Here is a 24,056-nt window from a genome sequence, read left to right as displayed (position 1 = left end):
TGTAGGCCCCTTGGCTGGACTAGGGGTTAAGTCTCAGCACTATGAAGCTATCACCATCACTGCAGAACAAATTTGTTACCTGGCCAGGGAGGTGACCCACATGGCACAGCGGACCACTCTTGTTTTGCCTGCTGCTCCCCTCAGCAGTGTGTTTCAATAAATCCACCTGAATCTGCTCAACACCTTCCCCCAAACCTCTGGCCTATACCCCAGCTCTTGTACACATAAATAAACAAATCATAAAAAAAAGAGAGATGCATATATATGCATTGGAATACTACTTGCTATTAAAAAAAAAAAAGAGGTAAGCTCTCAACTATTATGACAACAGGGATGGAATTGTAGGGTATTATGCTAGGTAAAATAAATCTGAAGGAGAAAATAGCTGTCCTTATCATTTACAAGAGAAACAGAGAGAAACAAAATAAAGTGTCACATGTAGCCAAACTAATAACAAACCCTAGATAGCTGACTGTAAAATGGTGGAGACCAGCGATGCCAGGGAGGGAGAAGATCAAAGTGAGAAGGGGGTACAAAGGGAAAATAAGTGGTAAATTCATGAAATGACAACAAAAATCCAGATGAGATTATTTTATTATCAGTTTTTCCTGATTGTATAAAATACAACAGTTTATTTTTTCACAATTTCAAGAGAATAATAATCTATAGGTGTATTTTATTATTATTATTATTCTTTAACCTGTTTCTTGCTGCACCTATATCTGCCGTTTTCTTTCTTTCTTCTTCCTTTTTTTTTTTTTTGGACAGTAAATTGTAAGAGAAATTGTTAGATTAGTGTCTAGTGCTACCTCCTGACAGAGAAGGCATATGACATATGACATCTCTCTTCTGACATATCAGGGGTCAGCTTGAGTTCAATTCAATACAATTTGTGACTTAAATGATTGAAGATGGATTCCAATCTATGTAAATTTGATATGCCATTAAGTTACTTAATCCAAAGGAGTAACTGTCTGAGATTTCCAACTGAGAAAATAGTTTATTAGTTTTTTTTTTTTTTTTTTTTGCTGCTTTGGTAGATCTTGATGCTGACATGGTTAGACTACTGTTTTCAAATTAATACATTCCTATCTTATAGAACTTAAAAAATAACATATTGTTCAAGGGAAATTCAACATAAGATGCTGATTTTCCTTTTGTCTCCTGGCCCTGCTAGTGTCTCCTGTCCCTCTAGAGTGTCCTGACTTCAGTTTTATCTCACTATGTTCATTAGGCCAACTGGAAAGCTTCTTGCCGACTTCTCTTCATAATAAAAGTTCTCTTTGTCTGACAGTTTAATCTCTTGACAAGAGATAACTGGTAAATACTTAAAAAAAAAAAAAAAAAAAAAGATTTATTGGGCCTTCCCTGGTGGCACAGCAGGAAGCGCAACAGGAAGCTTAAGCCACTTCCACATGAGTTCAGTCCCCATCTGCCCCAGAGGTGATCTACATGGCGTGACAGACCTCTCCTGATCCACCCCCTGCTCCTTGCAGCAGTGTACTTCATTGATCTGCCTGCTCTGTTCCCCACTCAGTCTCTGGTGAATCCTCTTACCACCCTGCACCCCTGGCCTGTATCCCAGTTCTGTATGTTCTGTATGTATGTATACAGTCCTGTATGTATGTATACAGAACTGGGGTATACTGTACCCAGAGGCGCAGGGGGTGAGAGGATTCACCAGAGACTGAGTGGGGAGCAGAACAGGCAGATGTACTGAAATACACTGCTGAGGGGAACAGTGGCAGGTCAAGAGACATCTGCCATGCCATATGGATCATGTCCCCTGGCCAGGATCAAACTCACGCTGTAGTGGTTGTGAATAACCTCATAGTGTGCTTTAGCATTGATCCACCAGAGAGGGCCCTACAGCAGTAGATTTTTAATGCTAATGTTTTCAGTTATATTTTCAAATGTTAAATTATTACACATTTTACCTTGGTTGCTTAGACTGGGAAGTTTACTGTTTCATGTGACTTTTATCCATAGGAGGTTTGCTATCATACAGATCCCCTTATAATACTGGGCTCAATATTCTTAAACTTTCAAGTTATTCTACAGCAAGCATTATGCCAATTCGTTAAACACTCTAAGATTTATGCGGCTTCTTCACTCCAAAGCATCTTAAAGAACTCTCCTTCATATCTGTAAGGCCATCCTGTAAAAATATAGATTAAAACCTTTCACAGAGGCTAAAGCAAAAAAATGACTAGCATTTAAGAGAAATGCTGATCTGTCAATAGTGTATAATATCTCCTCAAAATTAACATACAAGATAAAATGCTATTTTGCTAGAGTCATAGTGGCAAGACACTCCTTATCCTTTGTCATGTAAAGTTAATTTGCACTATGTAATATATTATTTTTCATAGCAAAAATATTTTTGAGGTATGATTGAATCCAAATTTAATTTAATCCCCATATTTTTGTGTTCATAATACTTTTACTACTGAAGCTTTCAACTTTCTTTCAAAAAACATCTACATAAAGTTCATATCACATATTATGTTGAATAGGAATATATATAAAGGCAAAATTAGAGCTTTAGAAATATTGTGTATTAGTTATAAAAATAAATGATAACCCCATGCTTTTGCCAGTTCATGAAGAACTTAAGACTCCTTTTTAACTTTCCCTCATTCTAGAAGGATTAGTCTATACTAAACTATTAGGACAGGAATAGATTTTAAGAACCATTTTGTTAGAAATAGTTACCTAATTTAATACCTAGGTGTAGCAAAAGACATGGAAATCACTCTGCAATTTTTTTATAATATTCTTATTTTATAAATTGAAGTGACTACATTTTTAAGACTTTATAAATTTGCAATGATAATGTAGGGAAGTAATTTCTGTATTATACTACAGACATACAAAATGCTGTCAGTATTTTATTTTTGTAGGTTCTTGCTTTCTAAATAAAGTCAGTGACTTGTTTGAAATATTTCACAATCAATTTCTTATTGTTTAGTCTATTCTATTCAGTTATCACCACCATTGATATTTGATCATCAACTAAGCACCTACTAATTTAAATAGGTTAAACATTTTTTAGAAATGTACAAATATACTTCTCTTTCCTCCACTGAATTCCTCAGGACTGGAAGGGGGGACCAGCAATTTTTATTTATTCTTCAAATTATTATAGGGTTAGATTCTGTTATCTGGAACTAGAGTAGGATTTTATTGTTGAAAAGGTTTATAAGAAAAAGTTAGATTAAACAACAAAAAACATATAAATATCTGATATCAACAGTAATGATGAGATAGAGTATATAGATCTGTTAATATTGTTAATATTAATAATAATAACAACAGCAGCTTGTTGCTAAATAACATGATTTCATCATTCTCTACTCTAAATTCAATGTTAATTTAGGGGAATAAAGGAAAGTATAATTTACCTTATTTTTCACATTGTGAAAATTCATTTTTTTATAACAAGGTAATTTGTTCAGTTTCAAATAACAATATGTAGGACTGGACATAAAATATATACAGTTCCTGATTGATTGTTTCCATTATTTTATATAAATCAATTTTTTTCATAAAAATTTCAGCAATGTCCCCATAGTCACAAAAACTTGAAAATACCTCTAAGTCAGAAACTAGAAAGTGCAAATGCTAAAGAAAGAAAAAAGCAAAACTCATTCACAATTTTGCTTTCTTATTCCTGTCAAGATATGGACAGACTCCCCTTAGTATATATATATATATATATATATATATATATATATATTTTTTTTAGAGTACTAGAAAGACCAAAAAATTTACATAAACTAGTGAAGCAGATAACACATTACAAATATGAAGTAGACAGGACAGTGAGATCAATTTTACCAAAAGGTTAGACAGTTTATGGTCCACAAACACCTACAGACAGTAAAGAGCAAGCTAGGAGTTCAGGGTGTATATGGCTAACAGAAGAACATGCTTACCTTGTGGTTTAAAACTACATGTTAGTATATTCTTAGTAGTGCTGTGCTTCAACCTGTTGAGCCACCAGAGAGGTCCCTTAACTAGTAAATACTTGAAAGGAAAATGTAACATAGAAATCTGGATTTCTATGTTATGTCATAATGTAATGCTATGCTATTACATAAGGTAACCTGATAAAACAAAATATTGAAAGAAATTGTTAACTGGGCAAATTTGTATCTGTCTCAGCTTATACTTCTTTGCCATTAAACTGATCTTAGATAATAAAGTTTAGCTATTGTATTCTTTACTCTGCTTCCCCCAAATCAATATAAGCCCCTTCCCTTTCCTAGTTGAGAAGACAGACTTGAGTCCAATTGCCACCCTTTGTTCTTTCAAAATTGTGATGTAGAGACTACTTATCAGGGTCCTTACAGAAGTTCTTTATTCCATTCTTGAGAAGATCATTAACAGTTAATAAGAGAGACACCACTTGGGGATGTGGTGCTTTGGAGGGGTAAAACTGGAACACCCTTTGCATATCAGAGAGCAATAAAGCCACCAAGAAAGGAGAGGAGGCAGGAAGACAGTTATGCTTCCCTGAATAGAAAATGAGTGGAGAATGATGCTCAGAATTTGTGGTGTAGTTATAGAAAGGACTGCATGGAACGGACTGCCAGTTCAGCCATGGCTCCTGGAAGGGTTAAGGTAAATTATATGGAGTCACAAACCTTCACTGACATGAAACATGTGTAGAGGAGCTGTGGCAACCCCAAATACCAGTTATCCACTAAAAAGTAATAGGTCAGTATGGAGCGTTACACTATCCCTTCCCCTCCAGTCTCCAGACTGGTACTGACCATGTGAAGCACACTGAGGGCAAACAAACTGCTCTCTCATGTCTGGAACTTAAGAGAGGTGGCTCCAGATACGTGACCCTGTCCCCTTGCCTCAACACATTTGAACCAGAGATAGACCCTCTCCAGGTATTTCCACCACCCTCTAACCCTCTAACCTACCAACTACAAATATTGGTTTCAGAAAAGCTAATCAAAGGAAATTAAAGAAAAATTCAAAGGTTAATCAAAGAGATAAAAAAAAATTAAAAAAATCAGTGACCCAAGAAAGAAAATCGATGATCAGAAAAAAGAAAATAAAGCTTTACTTTTGTAAAGAAATATTTATTTATGCATACAAAAGTAGGGGGTAGGTGTAGGCCAGAGGTGTGGGCGGTGAGAGAATTCACCAGAGACAGAGAGTGGGGAAAACAGTCAAACTGCTGAGGGGAGCAACTGGCCAGACAGGAGAGGTCTGCTGTGCCATGTGGGTCAGTTTCCTGGCTGGGGATCTAACCTGTGCTCAGTATTTGTGGATTGTTTCATAGTGCTGATGCTTAACCCCTTGCACCACCAGGAAGGCCAGAAAAATGATTAGATTTAAAAATAATTAGATAAATGATCAGAAAAAAATTAGATTTAAAAAATCCAGAAAATGCTGTAGAAACATAATACACTGTATGGAGTGACCCTGAAGATAATAATTCATAAAGGACCTGGATAGACAAACGAGAAAAGAAGGTCAATAAAGAATAAAACAGAAATAGAGAACCAAATAGAGAACCAAAGAAGTAAAGACAAAATCAAACAGAAGTGAGTTTGCATATATCAGTAGTGACTCTTAACATTAATGAGCTGAACTAACCAATCAAAAGCTTCAGATATCTGGTTGGATCAGAAAACAGAACACACCTTTCTACTTTCTCCAGGAGACCAACCTGAGTTCCAAAGCTAAACATAATCTCAAAATAAAAGGATGGAAATTAATTATAGAATTAAATAGTACCCTTAAAAAGTTAGGGACAGTTATATAAGAAAGATCCTAGTTACAAAAAGTAATGAGATATGGGCATCATGAAGGGCTCACTATATTATCATTAAGTAATTGAACCATCAAGAAGAAAGAACACTTATTAATCTATTTGCAGTGAGCCTCAAAATGTATGAACTATTAACAAACTTAAAAACATGCATTAACAGAAAAACAACAGAAGTAGGGAACCTCAATGATCTACTTACATTAATGAACAACATGCGACAAAATGACTATTAGGTAAATGAGGATATAGAAGAAGAAATTAAAAGATTTCTGGAGGAGACAAACACAAATGAAGGCATGAGTGTATAGAACCTATAGGATGCAGCAAAAGCAGTATTAAGTTTGAAGCTTATAGTAATACAGACCTATATTAAGAAACAGGAACAATCTCAAATAAACAGTCTGATCTTATACCTAATCTTTTAATATTCCACTCCCGGAAGAAATGGAATGCTATTCAGCTAAAATAAGAAAAAAGATAAGGAACCTCCCTGGTGGCACAAAGGCTTAAAGCACCACACTATGAAGCTCTCCACAGTCACTAACAGCTAGAGTTTGATCCCAGGCCAGGGAGCTCCCTACATAGTGCAGCAGACTTCTCCTGTCTTGCCCACTGCTCCCCTCAGCAGTGCACATCTTCAGTCAGCCTGTACTGCTCCCTACCATGTCTCTGGTAAATCATCTCACCTCCCCCTCACCTCTAGTTTACCCCATTTCTTATATGTATTAGTAAATACATAAATCTTTAAAAAAATAAAGTAAAATAAGATGAAATCTAGCCATTTATTACAACATGGATGAATTAGAGTGGATATGCTAAGTTAAATAAGCCAGAAGGAGCAACACACAGAGGTATGTGGACAATAAAGAAGCAAAAGAAAAGAATCACCAAAACTAAACCAAAAACAAATCCTAGAAATCCTACTGTAGAACTGACCCAGTAGGGAGGATCATGGCGAGCCAGTGGACTGTGGGAGAAGATTCAGAGTGTTACACTGTTATATTTAGTGTTTTGTTAACATACATCTGAAAAGGTATGAATCTGTTTTTGTAAATCATATGCAGTACAATAAATTAGGGATACCTAAATAAAAATAATATGATTAAAGTTAAAATAAACATTTTAAAAATTCTTAAATGTGTTGTATACTATACCCCAAATATTCCAATTTTCCTATCAATTACTTCTGGCTTTATTTTATTCTTAAATTTACATAGACTAAATCCAATATCACATAACATGAAGTTGTTGATTTATGTAAAAGGAAATGTTTAGATTCCCAGAATCCAACATGTCTCTGGCTTAAAAGTCCTGAGTTCATAAAACATATTTGTGAGTATTTTCCTTTCCTGCTTCTTTCCCCTTTTCATATGTTACTTGTTCACAAGTAAGGCTGAGATTTTAGAAAAGTAATGTGCAATTTAGGAATGGGAGGGTAGAAAATTATGGTCTGAAAATGTGTTCAATAAAAATCTAGAAATCAATCATGAAATTTACCTAGGGTGTTGATAATAAGTAGGTAAGATATTTAAAACGGTAGCTTGACAACATAACTATTTAATCAGCAAATATTTATTGAAGACATGTTATGCCAAATCAATGAGGTGGTCCCTAGGGATATAGCAATTTTGTAAATAATACAGTAATTTTAAAGTAATAAAGAAATAAGAAAAACTGTAAAGTAAGCATTATAGCCATTATCAAAGTAAATGAAAAGTGGGAAAAATGTCAACAAATTCAAATTCTAGAATATTCATGATATAATTGAAGAAACCTGAATATGTTTAAGACAATTTTAAATATTTTGTCAACTTTGGCAGTTGGAATGAAGAAACCAAATTTCTACTAATTTTATGAAAATATAACTCTAAGTAAATTTAGTGTATGTGTAGATGTAGTTGTATATAATCAAAAATATCAAATCTAATGCTAATCTAAAAAATAAAACTCTTGCCAATACTGTAGTTTGATTCTACAACCAATGTAGTCAAATGTGAAAAAAGTAGACATTTAAAAAGACAAGAAATATGACCATGGTAAATTTTGTGGCTGCTGAGATTCTGAGACTGAGTTATAAACACAAGCACAATATGTAAATAGCATCTGCTTTCACAAACCTGAAAGAAATTATACTGAAATACACATGGCAAGATGGCAGCAAGGCCACATGTAATAAGAAAAAGATGTATATTCTATATATACAGATAGACATAAAAGTGAATTTGTGTATATACACATATGAACACATATGGTCCATGTACTCACTGACAATATATGGACTTTTTGCCACAGTCCTTTCAACAGCTCTTCAAGGGACTGAATAAAATTGCTAGTTAGATGCTTGCAATGTTAGTAGTTCTAGAAATGTGATATTATGTTTATCTGCTACTACTAACATGTGCACTGATGAAAGACTCCTTGTCTATACATCAGTAAATAAGGAATTAAGGCTTATTACAAACAGTGAATATGACAGTAAGCATTTTAATATGAATGTGATGTAGATTATTTTGCTGTCATGCGATATAAATAAAAACTTGGTAGATTGTAAGGGAGAAATAAACTACTCAGAACTTTTTTGCCACATTCATATACTATTTCAGTTTATTGTCAGTGCAATAAGGTGTCGATGAAATGTCAGCCTGCTCCAGTATTTCTAACTTTTGAATTTAAAAATATGTTCAGCTTTTTAATGACTGTATGTTTTACTGTGATGAGGAAGCATTGCATCCATAATGCCTCAAAGTGGATTCTTTTGAATAATCCTACTTCAAACTCCCTGTTAGCATTGTGTCTTCTGTAAATAATGACAAGATTTTCTAACCTTACAGAGCAAAGATAAGGATCTGAGAATACTGAGAGATACAGCTGGTTAAATGCCATCTCTACACCATGTGGAAAAATGTGCATTTTCCAGGCTGCAGCAGAACTAGCGGTTCTAATTCCAACCTCAATTAAAATAATCAATTAGATCATTAGAAACAAAGTATTGTTAGTAAATTACATTCATTAATGATTTTGTATGAGATAATGCCTTCAGTTTCAAAAAAAAAAAAAAGTCGAAAAGCACCAGTCTTCCTCTTTTTCTGGGCAATTTCCTAGGCATCATTAAAAATAAAATAGAAGAAATTATACCACATCATAGCAAAGGTTTCTATCAAAGGCAAATACCTATTAACTTTTATCATAGTAATGTGAATAAGAACTTTGTTCATAAATTGCCAATTTCTCATTGCTTTTATTGTATTTGTGTTCAATTCTTTATTAGCTTCACATATACTTGTCCTCATGTAGTTTATTTTCTATGATGGGAATAAAGCATGGTATCACCTATTTCACCATTCGTCAAATAGAGTTCCTTTTAACTCCTAGGTCTGTATCATTTCAGATTATCTAAAAATCTCAAAATTCAAATTAGCATGCTGTTTTTAAAGGACAACAGCAATCAGTAACCTCATGTTGTGCTCGGGGTATTTCTAGTTATGTCCTCCTTCATAAATGTTACTTTAAGAACATTTCTGTTTTTAAAAGATTTACTTTTCAAAAAACTCATAAATATCATTAATCCTAGCACTTCTTCTCTCAATTACTTTTCCTTCCTAGAAGAAAATTAAAAACAACAGCAACAGTAAGTGAATCTTGGAAAGTAAAGTGAGGTGCCTATTTCTGTTTGTAACCTTCATGGAATTTTGTACCAACTTGGTTATATAAATAAATCATAAACACATAAATGTTCATTTAAAATATATAAAAAATGGTTTGATCTCACTATTAATTCTAATTCATTGAATAAGCACTGCATTTTTAAACTCTAAAAATGTGTCCCTTCCACAAAAAAGGATGTGTGTGTGTTCATTTAAATATGTAAATTTATTTCTGGTTTTGGGGAACATAATAGGAGACAGTTTTTTTTAGAGTCAAATAATTCCTACATATAGAGGTTGAACTCCTGAGATATTCCAAATAATGACTACTGAATCCTTACTATTAACATCTGTACTGTATCAAGTCTGTCCCAAACCTTACACTTCAAAACAGTGAAAGCCTCTTCCTTAATGATATCTCCACATGCTGCTACTAATTCACTCATTTCTTTATTACATACAAACTTGCAAAAAAAAAAAAAAAGTCTAAATTAATCTCCATCTTCTTATCTACCTTACTATCACTCAACAATTTGGTATCTCCATGCTGAGATGGAGTATTTGAGATACAAGAGAACTAGGAATCAATATTTAATGAAGGAAGGGGAGATGCAGGTTGGTCAGAGGGAGAAATTGAACTTTTTGCTGGTGGGTCAAAATCTTAGCCAAGCCAACAGAAAACTGGGAGGTATTTTGCCCATCAAAATTTTCCACACAGTGCTGAAAATGCCTGTATTTGCTTCAGGAACCTGGTGTGGGCTTCCTTGGGAAGTGACAGGGCTCTCCCTGATGGCTGATTTAAGGGACCATCAAGTACAGACTTTACCTGAAGACTCTAATCTACTTCAAGAGAGAATGGACAATAATTTTCTGCCTTTTGCATCATTCAATTAAGATTTTTAAAATCTTTCCAGTATAACTTATTTAGCAAAGATTACCAAGTCCCATCACTCTAAATGTAATAACTTTGCAACCTTAAGTTATTTGACCTGGATTCATTCACAAGCATTTTATTCATTCACCTAGGCTATTTGAGCTCATCACAAGGAAGGATTTGGTTTGTATATTGTCAATATCTACTCTGCAAGATTCTGGTGAACCTTTGAATATGCAACTGAAGAAAAAAGAATCATTCATATCCTCAGCAATTTTTCCTCAATCAAAAAGATCCATGTTTTTTTCTTTGCTTTATTCTTTTTATTTTTTCACAAATGTATAGTCCAGTCTGCACAGGATGTAGTTAAGGAGAAAGATGTTTGGCAATCACACCACAATCAATAGAGAGGTTCTACAGATGCTGATTCGCTATAAACTCTAAGTTTAACTTTAATAGCATTTCTTTCATTGTCCATTTGACTGCTTCTACTGAACTATAACTAGTATTTTGTGAAAATGCTCTGTAGAAGAATTTAAACATCATGGACACTGCTTCTTGTTTGTTCATTTCTTCCTTGCTCAAATAACTAAAGCTGGCATAGAACATCCCATTTCATGGACATTACTTATTACCAAGCATAGTTTTCTTATTAAATATTACTTCATAAAGCAGGAAAACCAAAATTATGGTAAATAACCCAATATCAAATCAAATCTACTATAGACAATGACCTAGAAAAGGTGGGACTATAACAATTTCTGCCACATATAAAATGTCTAATATCAAAAAGCATATGATGCTCATTTTTTACAGCTAATTACTACTCATACAAACAAGGTGGTATAATATTCATTATATATATATATATGAGAACATTGAGATCTAAAGAAGATAGACTTAAAAATCTTACTAAAAACTGTGGATTTGACTCCTTAACAACTCTTACTAAGTTCTCACTTTGAGGTAAATAAATTAATTATTGACTCATCGCATTTGTCACTTCACTTGACCCTCTCTCTTGACATTTGTGCCCTTATTCTAAACTCCTAAATCCTTGAAAAAGCCAGATGTTTGAACCTTTTGCTTCCTTGTCCCAAACATTCACACACTCACATTCTCCCTCTGCTCCTGTGGTATCTTTTCCATGCTAATTCTCCATTTGCCCTCAGTTTCTCTTTCTGCTCACTCTCCTTAAGCTCCCAATATAAGTTCTTGTGTTTTATCATTGGCAACATCCCTAGTATCATCTTTATAATTCTTACCTCATCAACTTAGTGTCTCTTCTCGGTAACTTGAAATGCTCTGGGTTAAACTCAGGTATTGAGAAGTTCTAGGCAAAAGCCAGAACTTCCCCCTCCCTGTCTCATTTCTACTCCCTGAATTAACTATTGGTAAGAACATTTATATATTTCTATTTTCTTTACTTCAAATATAGATGTACATATTTAGTGTTTTTGAAAATAGTATGATGGTATACATAAATTAAGGAATCTCTCTCTCTCTCTCTCTCTCTCTCTCTCTCTCTCTCTATATCTATATATATATATATAAAATTTTATTTTATTTCAGGGTTTGAGTATTTTAATACCTTCAATCATTCTACCATTTAGGAATAGAGTAGCTAGGAAATCAGAATTCAGCTGGCTTCTATCTTATTACTACAATAAATACTTTGGTTGTATGTCTTTACTGCTGTGAAATGTTTTGACTAAGCTTCTACAAGTAGAAATCTTGAGTTACAGTTTAGGCCTACTTTCACTATATATTTCCAGAGTTTATTTCAGAAACATGATGGTAATTAAGTCCTTCCAAGAGCATAAAAGACTAACAATACACCCCTTTATCTGCATCACATGTATGCTCTTACTGGAAGATTAAAGTCCCTTTATCGATTTCTAATAAAATGAATTTTATGATCATCATGCATATTTATCTAACTAGTGATATAGTTCTTTAATTTAAATGAACCTTATAGCAGTTTTAGGGTCACAGAAAAATTGAGTGCAAAGTGCAGAGGTTTCCCATATACTTTCAACTCCTACTCCTGCGTTTGCATAGCTTCCTCCATTATCAACATCCTCTACCAGAATGCTACATGTATTACATTGGATGACTCTACAATGACATGTCGTTCTCACCCAGATTTGATAGCTTGCTATAGGGTTCTTTTTTGAAATTGTACATTCTATGGATTTCAGTAAATGTATAAAGATAGACACCACCATCACAGAATCATACGGTATAGTTTTAATGCTCTTCCCCTACCAACTCTTAGCAACCAGTGACCTGTTTTACAGTCTCCACAGTTTCACGTTTTTCTAATGTCATATAATTGGAATTTAAAAAAAAATACTTATTTATGCACAAAGAACTAGGGTACAGGCCAGAGGTGCAGGGGCGATGCAAGGATTTACCAGAGACAGAGTAGTGAGCAGAGTAGGCAGATCATAAAAGTACACTGCTGAGGGGAGCAGCTGTCAAGACAGGCAAGGTCTGCTGTGCTGTGTGGGTCACCTTCCGCCAGGGGATTGAACTCTCTCTGAAATGGCTGAGGCTAGCTTGTAGTGCTGCGGTTTAATCCATTGAACCACCAGGGAGGACCATAGTTAGAATTTTAAAGTATATTTTATTATTTAGATTGACCTCTTCCACTTAGTAATATTCATTTATGGTCCCCAACTCTTTTTATGGCTTCAATGTTTGTTTTTAGCACTGAATAACAAATTGTTACCTGGATGCATCCCATTTGGTCCATTTACTGACTGGAGGATATTTTGGATACTTTTTCAGGTTTGAAAATTATGAATAAAGTATCTACAAGCAGGTTTTTGTGTGTACATGATTTTCAGATCCTTTGGGTAAACGCCAAAATAATGATAGCTGGATTGTATGGTAAGAGTATGTCTACTGTTACAGGACAGCATGAAACTGACATCCAAAGAAGTTTGACTATTTTGTATCCCCACAAGAAATAAATAAGTCTTGTTGGTTCACACATTCATTTGATGTTATCAGTCTTCCAGTGATCATTCTAATAGATGTCTAGTGATAGCTCATTGTTTTTCTATGTTGCAAGTCTTGAGGACATGATATGTAGCATATTTTATGCTCATTTGCCACTACCTACTTTTGCTAAGGTTTTTAGCCTATTAAATCAGGTTGTTTGCTTTATTCTTGTTGATTTTTTTTTTGTAAACATTTATTTATTTATGCATACTGACTGGGATACAGGCAAGAGGTGCAGGAACAGTGAGAGGATTCACCAGAGGCAGAGCAGGGAGAAGAACAGGCAGATGGACGAAAGTACACTGCTAAGGGGAACAGCCGATCGGTAACGCGAGGACGAGAGGTCTGCTGTGCCATGTGGGTCACCTCCCTAGCCAGGGATTGAACTTGCACTGAAGCAGCTGTGGCAAACTTCACAGTGCTGTGCCTTAACCCATTGCACCAACCAGGAATGGACTTATTCTTGTTGAGTTTTAAGAATTGTCTGTACATTTTGGATGGCAGCCCTTTATCAGATATGTCTTTTGCAAATATTTTTCTAAGTCAGATTTTTGTTTTCTCATTCATTTGGCATTATTCTTTGCTGCATAGGAGTTTTTCACTTTAATAAGCTATCAATTAGTTCTTTAATGAAACTAGATACCGTTCATTTATTTCATAAATTGTAACTTTGTTATTAGAGCTAAGAAGCTATCATCATACATATGGTTACTCAGGTTTTAATCCATATAATTTTTCTAGGAGCTTTGTAATTTGCATCTTGAATTTTGGTCTGTGATTCACTTTGAATTATTTTTTGTGAAGAATAAACTGTGTGTACATTTTTTGCACATTGATGTACAGTAGTTCCAGTACCACTTACTGAAAATAAGTTATCAAAGATACTGAAAATAATTATCAAAGATAATTTTGGCTAGATTTATGCAGGCCTTCAAATGAATCATTTCTTCTGTTCTTCTATTTTGCTATTCTTTCACCAATACTGTAGAAACTTGATCTATTTTTCTATTCTTTCACCAGTACTGCAGTTACTTACATTAAGTACTAAAGTTAGGTAGTGTCACTCTTCCAACCATGTTGGCTTCTTTGGGTTACCTAAATCCAGGTCAAAAGTCCTTCATCTGCTGCAGCCTTTTCTTCCCCCGTCTTGACTTACCCATTTTCATTGCAGCCTGTTGATTTCTTCTTTTGTAAAATTTTGCTATTTGTAGTTTCCTATGATCTGCCACCATTTTTCTGAATCATTTTCTCATTTAGTCAGTCCTGCTTTTTTGCTTGAAAGGTCTAGAGATTCCAAAAGTATATCGTTGTTTAGAACTACTCATCATCATTGCCAACATGCTCAGGTCACAATAAGCCCACTCATTATTCAAGTAAACAAAAAGAAATTAAAAATTTTGTATTTATTTAGTATTTGTTTTTAGTGAGTGAACCTATTAATTCTTTTCTTTCCTGAAATCTCATATTATTGTTTTCTAAATCCCTTAACTTAGAATTTCTCTATCTGCATTATTTTTATATCACTTTTATTTTCATATTGTTAAACTTGATTTTCCCTGAAAATTAGCAAGTAAAAGACTTTTTCTTCATAATTATTTTAAGATTCTTTCCTCCATACCTAAAAATTTCTGATACCAAATCAAATTCAGACTGCATAGCTTAACTCAGATATGTAACTTTCTTTTTTATTTAACAATTTCAGAATATTCAACCTAATTTAAGAATCAAATTTCATCCTCTTAGACATACCCACTACTTGAAACTAGGTTTCCCACCCTCTGTCATCTTGCTAAAAATAAGTTATTTCTGTGTTTGTATTATAGAATATTTGGCAGCTTTCGAGATTTGTATTCTCTAAATACTAATTTATCACTTTTCCCTCTCAAGTTTTCAACAATTTAATGTGTCTTCAGATTTTGTCAAATCTCCCCTGAGGTGAATATCTTCCCCCAAGGAGACCACTGTTTTAACCTTAAGTTAGAAACAAAGATTGTACTTAAAATCATCTATTAATTTTTGTTATTTTTTCATAATTTGTCTGCCCTGTTTTGAAGTGCATGTTTGCTTTTATATATTAAAAATCCATTCCGCATCATCATGCTGTCATTTTTTACACCTTTGACAAATATTTACCTAAGATGAACATCAAAAAGAAAGTATCCTGATCATGTCATATATTCTTGATCATTGTCTTATCAGCACATTATTATCTTATCAACAAATGGGGTATCAGCATGAAAGAGAAGTTTATTTTACTCACTTCTGACTCTTAGTAAGTGGGATTATATAGTTTCTGAGATGTTATTTTGAAACATAATAAAAAAGCTGAAAAATATGCAAATAGTAGTGATATTTAATGAAGCTGAACTTACAAGCTCAGTAACATTATACAAGTTTTTTAATTCTATAGCAATGATATAAATTTTCCCACAAAGAAGTATTACTTTTCCTTTTAACAAATGATTTGTTTTTTGGTTTTATAAGGGAATTTAAACATATAGTTGAGTATAATTGAAACCAATTATAAAGGAAAAGTAAAATATCTCAATAGTTATTATTAATAAAGAACAATAGTTATAGCTATATCACGAGAACAGTAGGTGATAAAACATACTTAATATATTTAAAATCTAATTACATCGCAAATAGAATTCTTTAAAATGTTTGCTTATTAAGATCTGCTTCACCTTATTTTTAGATTCTAAGTAAATAAGTCTTGTTAGACAAATGGAATATATTCATGCCATACATAAATGCATATGTATGTATGTGTACATATAAATATGAACCATGCACACATCATTAATCATACTGGATCCAATTATTTATGAAAAGATATATTCCCTTTGTTCTCTCCTATCAGATATTAAATACATATGAAAATCAAGTTTATGGCCGTCTCCCAGATTGTGTTGAACTGCCCTACGCACGTACATGAATTTCTATGTGTTCAGCATATGACACACAGACTGCCAATTTGAGCATTAGGAAAAATGCAACGAATTTTCCATTAAGTGTGCTCCCTCAGTGAACACCCTCTGTTTTTCTGGCAGAACCCAACAGGATCTGAAAAATAAGCAGCATATTGGGAACAATAATGAATATTTATGCTTTATGGAATCTTTTTACATTCGTTTTCCATCTGCATTCCAAGATCCCCAAACACTAAAATAGGAGAAGGGGTAAGGAGTACTGTGTTATAACCTCTTGGATTAGTGATAGGGCAACATTGATGAGACAGAGCCAAGTGATGCCTAAGCTGTGTGGCAGCCTTAATGATGGAAAATAAAATCTATAAGCTATTTGCATTTCTGTTTAACACCTGAGAATTCTGTGACCTCTATAAAAAGAACTTTCTTTCTTTAAAATTCTAGACTAGATGATATAATGCAGAAATATTGTTTAATGCGGAAGAAAAATATTGTTAAAAATGTGAAAGGAAATGAGACGTCAAAAAAAAGGATATACTGAAAAAATGAGTGGCTTGAGACTACAAGACCAACTTCAGACTAGTTATCACTAATGTATTAATTTATAGCCTTAATGATAAAAACAAAAACAAGAATGAAAAATTACAGATGAACTTATGTTGACTTACAATAATTTACCAAGATAAACCTAAGGTGTATATTGCCCTATGAATCTCTTTTAATTAAATACCTGACTTCATTGTACTTCAAGCAGCCTCTTGATTAAAGAGTTTATAGCAGTTTCCTGCTTAAATATTTAGAGATTTATATTGGTAGAAAATACTAGTAAGATCATACTTCCAAATGACCTTCAATTATGGAAAAAATAGTGCAAATCATATAGATGAGAATAGAAAAACTTTTGAGAACTTGTATTTTAGAAAATCCAGAGCATTAATGTATTGTTACTGTTCAATTTATTTATTTGTATTCATGTAGAAGACAGTAGAACTCTATTCACCCCCCAATATAGTTAACTTCGATGAATTATGTGGAAAGTAGCAATAAGAATAAAAACCTTGTGTTTTCAAAATGATAAGCATGATTATTTTAACAAAATGTATTAACAATTCTAATCAACATTTTTTGTCTCCTCAGTTTCAAAATTATTCTTATTTAACTCCAGATTTGTAATATAGTTAAGAATGATGACATATGGGAGAAAAACAAAAATGGCAAATATCAACCTGTTCTAGAATTAATTTCTTAAGATGTATAATGTGGAGAAGGACTATGTTCCTAGGTCATGTGTGTAAAATCTCAAAGCAAGCAGTTTGAAATAATGATTTTTAGCTATGAAGGGCTGTTAGGGCTGTAGACTATGGTGTTCATTTTAATCTTTGAATAGAATCAAATAAACTAAAGGGAAGTTTTCTCTGCTTGGCATTTGGTGCCCTCTTAAATGCAAAAGTGACTTGATCACATACAGAGCTTAATTAAAGACCACTCACTCTGGAAAGAAAGAGCTATCTTAAAGGAAATTGCAACTGGGTTACTAGTATCCTGTCCTGTTAAAAAGAAAAATAATTGAACAGCAAAGACTGTGACAGAACAGTCTAAATGTTCTAGGGACTCTCTCAGACATTTATTTGAAGTTTTTCTCAAGCACTTTAAGCCTAAACCACCACTGGATTCTCCCTGTTGGGAGGACAGGAGTGTTAGACAGCACAAGCCGAGGATGGAGCTCAAGATGAGCCGCATCAAACTGCTGACACCTTGACCTTGCTCCCTCCTCTGCAGGGCTACACATATTCCGTTTCCTCTAGATTAAGAAAAAAATCTATTTCACCAGTGGAAAAGACTTTTAACTTAAAGCTAAATTCCCTGAAGTTAAAAAAGGACAAAAGACCTCTCAACTTTTTTATAAACTGCTCTAAAGACTAAGTGTCTTGTTATATTATGAGAAAACTTTCACCTACATCTCTAACTCTGTTTTCCACTTACAAATTAAATAGAAATATTTGAAAAAAATGGAAACTGATAGTACTTCTACAATTGAAAAGCCTATTGCTTTCACTTTGAAACTGTACATTCTATCACTGAATCTTTGAACTTAGCCAGCCCTTTCATAATCTTTAAAAATACATTATATTTTGTTATTTTTTTTTATGATTTATTTATTTGTTCATACAGAACTGGGGTACAGGCCAGAGGCTCAGGGGCGGCGAGAGGTTCACCAGAGACAGAGTGGGGAGCAGAACAGGCAGATCGACGAAGTACACTGCTGAGGGGAGCAGTGGGCGGGTCAGGAGAGGTCTGCCGTGCCATGTGGTCACCTCCAGGGGCAGTCGGGAATCGAGCTCATGCTGAAGTGGCTTTAGCTTCTCAGTGCTGTGCTTTAACCCGCTGCGCCACCAGGGAGGGCCTATTTTGTTATTTTTTAAAAAGATTTATTTATTTATACAGAACGGGGTACAGGTCAGAGATGCGGAGGGTGAGAGGATTCACCAGAGACAGAGTAGGAAGCAGAACAGGCAGATGACGAAGTACACTGCTGAGGGGAGCAGCGGGCGGGTCAGGAGAGGTCTGCCATGCCATGTGGATCTCCTCCGGGGCAGGCAGGGATCAAACTAATGGCTTAAGCTTCTTAGTGTAGTGCTTTAACCCACTGTACCACCAGGGAGGGCCCTATTTTAATAATTAAAAAATATATATATATATTTAACTATATTATACCTTGTGTCAAATTCTCTTACAAAAATAACATACTTCCTGGTGTCCCCATCATGATGACCAGAAAGATGAATGTTTTTTTTTTTTTTTTAAGTTGAATAAAACTGGAGAATAAACACTGAAACCACATCAGTATGACAAAAAAGGTCATTACTTTCCCTCTGAGCTCTTTTGGAGTGTTCCACATTCATTAGTTTGTGTGCCTGATCATGGCAGGATCAATTTGACTGAAATATTCCCAAAGTTGAGACTGATCACATTCTCTAAGATTCTTGAAATACCAGCAACAGAATGTGGAGTTCAGATTTTACTAATACTTGTCAAATTTTGAAATTAGCCTTGAACATTATTATTGAGTATTTTGGTTCATATATATTTTGCTTTACTGGTCTTAACTCAGTAACCATCAATTCTTGACAGTAAGTGTCCTTATTTTTGAATCAGAAATATTGGTATAATACTTAACATGATCTACTTAAAATCTTTCTAAACTGTCTTTAAACTTGAGGCCCTTGATGATTTAATTCAATTACACACACACACTCACACATACACACACACACACACACCACAGAAAGAGAACACTTAATTAGTAGTTGATATAGATATTCTAAAATGTTTAATTTCATATAAAATTAACATGTTCTGCAAAGCATATTTTACCCTCTATATTTTTCTTTGGATGATTTAAACATGAATTGCCTGAAATAGAATGCATCCTACTTCTTTGAAGATCTGGAAGCTTTAGCTTTAGCTTTTCTATCTCTCGTGTTGTACTATCCTGGCTTTTAATAAAAGTGATTCTTTTTTCCTAAAAGTGATTGCTTGTATGAAAACTATGCCCACTGATCAGTAAACAGGAACATCTTTTTAAGTAACTTTCCAGATAGGAAAACTAAATAAGAAACCAAATCACAGGGGAATTCTGTGTTAAATAATTTGGAGAACTGTCTAAACATTTAATAAATAATAAATAATTTATTAATGAATAATTAAATCAATATGTTTCAAAAATTTAGTTCTGGTAAGATTCCCAGGCTTGATGCAGGCTACTCCATGCTCCTGAAGTGCTTCAAAAACAAAGTCTGAGAAATCATTACAAGAGGAACCTAAGAAACTATGACTATACAATATAAAATGACTATAAAATATAAAGAGATACCTATCTTGTCTGGATGAAATCCTAGATAAAAAAAAAAGATTTTAGGGAAAAACTAAAGGGATTTTAATAAAGTATTAATTTTAATGATCTGTCAATATTAGTTCATTAATTATACTAAATGCACTGTACTAATGCCAGATGATAAAAATAGAGGAAATTGAGGATAAGTTAAATGGAAATACTCTGTAATAGCTTTGCAATTTGTCTGTAAATCTGAAACCCCTCTAAAATAGTTTATTAAAAAATAACATGCTCAGAATGAACGTGTAATAGAATACTGTGAAAAGAACCTCTTATAATCCCCTACCAATGAGGTTAGCATACTTGCAAGGAACTATTGTCAGCCATGAACTTGACCCTTGAGGACACAAGGGCATGACTTAGTTCCAAAAACAGCAGGGTGCATACATTTAGAGCATAAATCAGACAGGCAGAAAGGGCACAAAGTGACTCAGTGGCAAATATTTTTGAAGTGCCCCGGTATATGAATAGGCCTTTAACAAGAATTCAGTTCTTGAAGGACATAGGTAGGGCAAATTAAAAACATCAAACACAATAGTTGAAGTATTAAATTTTTGAAATGGGTGGCTGATAATACCTGCCAAATGTGGATGGCATTCACTTACTGGTAAAATATCTGCAACAATGTCTTCTTTGGTATTTGCATAGAGTGTGTCTAAGAGATTTAACACCAAGTAGTTAAATATTTTTAATGCAGTCAAATATTTAACATACAATGTTCAAAAGGTTGTTTAAGTAATTATACCATCTGAAATTTTTAATTTTTTAATGATACTGGATTTCAATTAGGGATTGAATATATTATCACAGTAACTGTTTTTTTGTTTTGTTTTGAGTCAGTTAATATTTTGATTAGCATTATGCCTTATATGCATTTTCAAAAAAGTCCACAACAATTTCACCTTCCTCATGGCAAACTGAAATTAATTTCAGCCCTGTAGAAAAAATAATTACTTAGCCAGGTTTTTTATTTATTGTAAACATATTAAGAGTTTCAGAAATCAGTGTTTAGACATACATGCAAAGCAAAGAGCTAAAAGAAGTTATGAATGAATGAGCACAATCTATTGGGTTTGCAGAATACCCTCTCTTCAGCTCTAATTTAAATATTTACTGAATGTTAATATTCAGATCTTGATATGTGTATGTGTGTGTGTGTGTGTGTGTGTTTTCCTGAAGGTCTAGGAAAGAAATGATGAATGTTGAGTTCAGAATTAAAATAGCCTATTTAAGAGAGAAGAGGCTTTTGGTGTCCTATTATTGTTCCTTTATAAAACATAATTAATTTTCCCTACTGATCTCTTCCCTGACACTTATATTTTGGTGTGTTACTACTTAAAAGTGTTTTCATGCATGCCATGGTAAAGTATGTGGGGTACCTGACATTATAAATGTAAAACACATTATAGAACTGAATGCTGAAAAGAAAGCTTACACTGAAAAAAGTATATAGATATATAAGTTTGTTTTTTTTTTTTTAAGTTACCAAAATGAAACATATATTTGTATATAAGTGTGTGTGTGTGTATGTGTGTGTGTGTGTGTGGCGGGGAAGTTTCTTTTTATATCACTTCTAGATAGAGAAGAACTTTCAAATCCTTAAGATATTGGTTCAAATATTACATGATCTTTACAAAGACTGTTGTCCAGAGACTCCAGCTATTGTAGGCCCTCTTCCCAACCCTGTATTTTCTAAAGTCTTACTGTACTTCTCCTTTAACTATGCTTTGCTTCAGTCTTTGAAGTCAAGAGCATGTTCTTAAGCTCTTGCATCTATCTGGTCTAGTCTGAAAAGACATAAACTTTAGAAAGAGCAAACAGACCCATTCTCCAGGTCTGCATATCTAGCGAAGGCCATCTGAGTGTGCACCCAGAGTCTGACTGTGACAGCGGCCAGTGGGTTGTTCTACACAAGCGTGTATGTGCGGTGCTCAGAATTCAGACTGACAAGTCAAAAAACCACGTAAGCAGAACATTACCAAGTACGTAGAGGTGAAGGTTAAGGCCATAGACAAAGACTTCCACTGGATATGGACATGTTAAGGGTGGATGTTTTCACAACTACATTTTTACTTACCTCATGAAAAATACCAGTTTATTCAGAAAAACAAAAAGAAATAATTCATGGTATAGTAATGTACATCTGTAGAGGGGTAATCTTATAACTCTTAATCATAAATAACAGATGTTGAAAACCAATGTTACCTCAAATTAAGAAAAAAAAAGGAAAATGTATTTTGAATATGTTGAAAATAACACCCTAACAGTGACATGTTAGATATTTTAAATTTGTTTCTGAAAATTTCATTAGTGTTGTTGAACTGTTTTTTGTTTTTGTTTTTTGTAAATTGAGTTCCCATTAATGTGTGTACAGTAAGGCCAGTGGATTTCTTGGTGGTGAGAGTGAGAAATTGTATTTCTGAGTCATATAGAAAGCTGTAAGTTAGTGTTACCTTAACACACACACACACACACACACACACACACACACACACATACACACATATACTTTTAAAGTTTTTCCAGTTTTCCAAATGGTTCTTTTGGTATTTCTTAAAATTTCTCTCTCTCTTTCTCTCTTTTTTTTTTTTTAACATGGTACTGTAAAATAGTCTCATGAGCTAATACTCCAAGAACATGGTTTCCTTTACTTATTTTCTATCTACATATTTAGTAAGCATGCATTTTCCTTGCAAAAGAGGTCTAGACCTCCATGTCCAGATTATTGCTCTCACCACAAAGCAAAGTCACAGGGGTCATCACTTATGATCAAACAAACATTTTCCTGGTAATATGTTATAAGATATGCTATCTTTATCAATCTATCTATTCTCTATCATTTATCTATCTACTTCATTTTTTATTTATGCATAAAAGAAGTGGGGCATAGGTCAGAAATGCATGTTGTGAGAGAATTTACCAGAGACAGAGTAGGGAGCAGAACAGACAGATTGACTGAAATAAACTGCTGGGGGAAGGAGCAGGTGAGACAGGAGTTCTGCTGTACCATATGGATCACCTCCCTGGTTGGGGATTGAACTCAGGCCACAGTGGCTGGTGATAGCTTGATGATGCTGAGACTTTAACCTCTGGGCCTCTGGCATATAAAGATATGATACTTTAAATGTGTGATAGGAGATTATTAGTAACTGGTTGATGTTTACTATAAGCTACTTCACCTCAACTATATCTCTTCCATTGTTAGAGTTATAAGCTTAATCTTTAAAAATAACACACTTTATTCCAAGAAGATATGAGTAGAGTTGAGAAATATAAAAATGGCATATAATCTCATTATCTAAAATAACAAAGTGCCTCTTTTTGGTTAAATCCTTTGTGGGAAGAGTGGGCCATGATAGTTTTATACAGCAACCTGTGCAGTTTGCAGTTTTTCTATGTACTTATTTTTATAGATTTATGAAATATTTATAGGGTAAAATATAAAAGATATATGATAGTTTGATAGTGCTGAAACTTTAACTCCTGTGGGACCAGGGAGGCATCTCCTCTGAATTTGTAATCCAGAGGAATTCCAGGAACCACAGAGTCATCCCCACTCTCCATTTAGGGTCCTGTCATTCTTATTTTGGGCGTCCTTTTCTTTCATACCTGTATATCATTTGCCTTTGCCTTTTCATTTTTGTGATTTTCATCTGCACTTTAAACATTATAGCCTCAACAATATATATAAAGACTTGCTTGTGTTGACTCTTGTGTCCTCAGCATTTAGAACAGGTCATGCATATTTTGAAGTCAAGATATACAACTCTCTCTCTCCTCTCTCTCTCTCTCTCTCTCTCTCTCTCTGTATATATATATATGAATAACCATCAAACTATCCATGTAGCTATCTCTCTGTCAACCTACCAACTTACCTATCCTATCACCTCTCTCTCTCCTCTCTCTCTCT

This window comes from Condylura cristata, unplaced genomic scaffold (assembly GCF_000260355.1).
Source record: "Condylura cristata isolate star-nosed mole 26May11 unplaced genomic scaffold, ConCri1.0 scaffold00001, whole genome shotgun sequence".
Taxonomy (NCBI): Eukaryota; Metazoa; Chordata; class Mammalia; order Eulipotyphla; family Talpidae; genus Condylura; species Condylura cristata.
This window is presented reverse-complemented; position numbering follows the sequence as displayed.